Below are 3,999 nucleotides of genomic sequence, written 5' to 3' on the forward strand. Positions count from 1 at the left end.
TATCAAAAGTAATTAATCAATGGTTTTAGTATGATTTTGCTGAAGAAAACAACATTTAAAGTAATAGTCTTTAAAGTATTATATAATTGTTCTCCTTTATCTTATGAAACTGAAACAAATAAGCCTTTTGAATTATTTTTTGCAAGTGCAATTTTGATTATTCAGATTTAATGGTATCAGTGTCTCATCTGTTTTATTTTTAGTTTAGGAGGAAAATATAATTCCCATGCATGCTAATTGTAGGTATGAAAACAGTGAGTGAGATCATATTTTGGTTTTGGAAAGTTTTGAGTTTTAGCTCTGTCTCTTACTAGCTGGGAATTATCAGAAGAAACAGTTTTGTCTGTGTCGGAGTTAGTTTATTTCCAAGAAGCACAATTACTTCATCATTGAAATGGCTTATTAAGGCTATTTAGAAAAATGACTGCAGTTCTCTTAATCCATTTGATGCTACTAGATCATACACTTGAGACTAAGTAATTTGTAGAGCAGAGCCTGATTTTCTCCCACTTCTAGACACTTGGAAGCTGAAGCTGTAGCTACCAACAGGGCCTTCTTGCTTTATCATAACTGGGCAGAAAGCACTACATGGATAAAAGAGAGAGAAGGTCTATTTTACTCTTCCAATAGGGAACAGATTCTTGCAATACTGTAACAAAACTACTGCTGTGAGAAAGGCACTAGTCTATTCACAAAAGCTGAACTTTCATTACCTAAGAATGATTTAATGTTTCACCTCTCAATACTATGATCTTGGAAATTAAATTTTCAACACATGAACATAACAACAATCATACACTTAACCAAAGAAACAAGACATTCTGTAGGTTTTGGCTGTCATAATTATATTAAGAAAAGGAAAAGGAGACATAGTAGTAGCAGCTTTGTATACTGAGCCAGGGATTCTATCTTTATAACGAAACGAGCCTTACGGACATTACCAATTAAGAATTTTTTTAAGTCAAAGGCTTTTGTAGAGGCTTGTGTCTAAAATAGGACAGAAATTCTTGATGGATGGTTCAAGTTAAGGTGATTAATGATGAGGTTTGTGCTACACAAACTCTTCCAAATCCAAGTCCTCGTGTGTTTAAATCAAACACATTTTATAATGACACATTAGGTTTTTTAAATAAAGAAGAAATTTCAGATATGTGTTCAATTAACTCCTGTGAATAATCTATTCCCTAGTGAGAGAACAACTGAAGAATTACAACAATAATTTGAAAAGTCAAAGAATTTGCAGAAATATTAGGATTGTTCTACTGCCCTATTTCTTTTCCACATCAAATATTTGGATTCTTTCCCATTCATTTAAAATTAATATATTTATTATGATAGTAAATATTGTTAAAGATGAATTAATACTTATAAGAACAATACTTTAAGGAGCATTGGAAATTCTGATCTTGAGAATTGTCTTCTTATCAATATACTGAGATTCACATTGAACTTAAAATATATTTATGTTGTCTATTATATTTATCTGAATCAAAAAGTATAAAAGCACTTTATATATACTTACATCGAAAAACCTATCAATGTTTTTGATCAATGTTTAGAGCCATTCTCAGAGGTGACCCAATTTCTGACTTTGACTGACTGTTCACACAAACACATTAATGTATACATTTGAAAATTTTTCATTTTTACTGATTCATTGCTGTTTCATATCTTATTTTGTTCTTTTCCATTTTTAACTCCAACCTGTAGTCAGTATGTAAGTTGGATCTTTAGTTCTTACCAGTTCAAAAATACTAAACTGAAAATCAATGATATTTCCTGGAGCCATGAGAAAAATTGAGTTGTCAAGACAAAAATCCTAAAGGAAAGGCCAATAAACTCAGACCAACTAGCCTGCAGGGCTAACAGGGAGGGCAGGTGAAGCTGATAAATCCCAGACTGGACTTGCGCTAGAAGAATTTTAAACTCTTGAAGCCACACTGCCAATGAAATTTCCTTCCCAAATCCAAGCAGTCTTCCTCTGTCAGGAGCTAAGAAAGGTATTTTTCTTGCCTTAGAAGAGGGGAAAGGTAACCACTGTAAAATATTCAGAGATTTGCTAATAGTCTGAACAGGGGAAAAATAATTCAAGGTAATCCCCTTTAGGAGATCTCCTGTCAGAGCTTAATACCTTGGCTTTCTTGTTTGCTTCAATTGCAAAATTTCAACTAGGGATATAACTCAACTTAAAGGAGGTTGCATGGATTTCATACATACCTCTCCATGAAACCAAGCACAAACCAAAAAATGAGATTAAGCAACATTTTCTTAGTTATGAAATTATACAAACTTAGTTATGAGATTATACAGCACTTTCTTTCCTTTACAATTTGTCACCAGACTAATAAAGCTCCAGGTGTGCCAGTGGTTTTCAGTTGCAAAGGCTTCCGGATATAGACTTTACTGGAAATAGTGGTGGACACAAAATAAAGCTAAAAGAGAAATTTTTACCTTCTAGCACAAAAAAAGAAACTATGCCATCATTAAATACAGTCCAATTTCAAACTGAAGTATCAAAAATCCTTACACAACAGCAGTGTATAACCCAGTTCCTGTTACCTGATACACAATAATTAGTTTATTAAAAAGTGTTGCAAAGCATGCCAAAAGGATTTTTAAAAAACACTTTTTGGGCTGGGGAGATAACTCAGTAGAATTGAATCCTGAGTTCAATCCCCAGTACCCCCAAAACTATAAATAAATAAATAATAAAAATTTATAAAATATAAAACACATCATTTCAAAACCCAAATAAGACATCTATGTTGGAAGCATGAATAAGAATTTTAAATAGCTGTAGCTAATATAGTGGTACCTTATCACAAGTTTAATTTATTTCACGATTCTGGGATAAATGTCCATATTCATTATTGGCGCTACACTGGAGTTGGGAAATTGAAGAAAAGTTTTGATTGATGCCTCTGCTTGGGAGCCAAATGTTCATAAATGGAAGCTTTTGGGAATAAAGTATTACTTACATTAAAAAATTCGGGGCTGGAGAGAAAACTCAGCAGTCTAAAGCCTCTGCTTAGGCAAGCTTAGGCAGGCTCAGGGGATCATGGTTTGATCCCCAGCACCATGTGCCAAGCCAGCCCCACCTTCAGGGTGGGCTGAGTGGGCCAAAAAAAAAAAAAAAAAAAAAAAGAAAAGAAATGTTTGCAATGGAAAATTATTTAGGAGCTTACATAAAGAAACTGAAGTGTATCAGAGAAAGCATATATAAAGATATAAATTTTGAAAATTTATTGTACTTAGTTGATAACAAATTATTATAAAATAATAACATGACATATTATGTAATGCAGCATATAGATAAGTAAATGAGTGACAACACTGAAAGAGCAAGACAAAAACAAACACATGCTCATAAGATACATATGAGCAACATAGTAGCATAATATTATCAAAATATATCCTTAAATTAACATTAATCAATTCTAAGATAACTATTTTTTTAAAAAAATGCAATTGAAGGTCAGAGATAATTTGTGCACAATATCTATTAGAGAGGGATAAACAGGAAATACTATCACTGGCCTTGTGAATCTGACAGCTGGGATGGTCATTTTCCTGTTCCACAGAATATAAATATCTGTTGTCTTAAAAAATAAGTAAAACAATTAAAAAATGCAATTGATATCCAGTAAAAATATGTAAATGCTGAAGGAGAAATAAAAGACTATAAACTCAAGTAGGAAGCAATTCTAAACACGGTAGATATTAATCCAATTATATAAAAATCAGTTTAAGTATGAATATTCTAAGTATATCACTAAAAGAAATTGATTGCATTGATATAAAATTACCCAAATATGTGATTCCTAAAAGAAAACTTCAGAATCATAAGTTGGCTAAATTACAAGTTTCAGGCCAGCCTGGGCAACATAGCAAGAACCCACCTAAAAGAAAGGAAGGGAGGGAGGGAGGAAGGAAGGAAAGAAAGAAGAAGAAGAAGAAGAAGAAGAAGAAGAAGAAGAAGAAGAAGAAGAAGAAGAAGAA

The sequence above is a fragment of the Octodon degus genome, unplaced genomic scaffold, assembly GCF_000260255.1.
Source record: "Octodon degus isolate 3935 unplaced genomic scaffold, OctDeg1.0 scaffold00006, whole genome shotgun sequence".
Classification (NCBI taxonomy): domain Eukaryota; kingdom Metazoa; phylum Chordata; class Mammalia; order Rodentia; family Octodontidae; genus Octodon; species Octodon degus.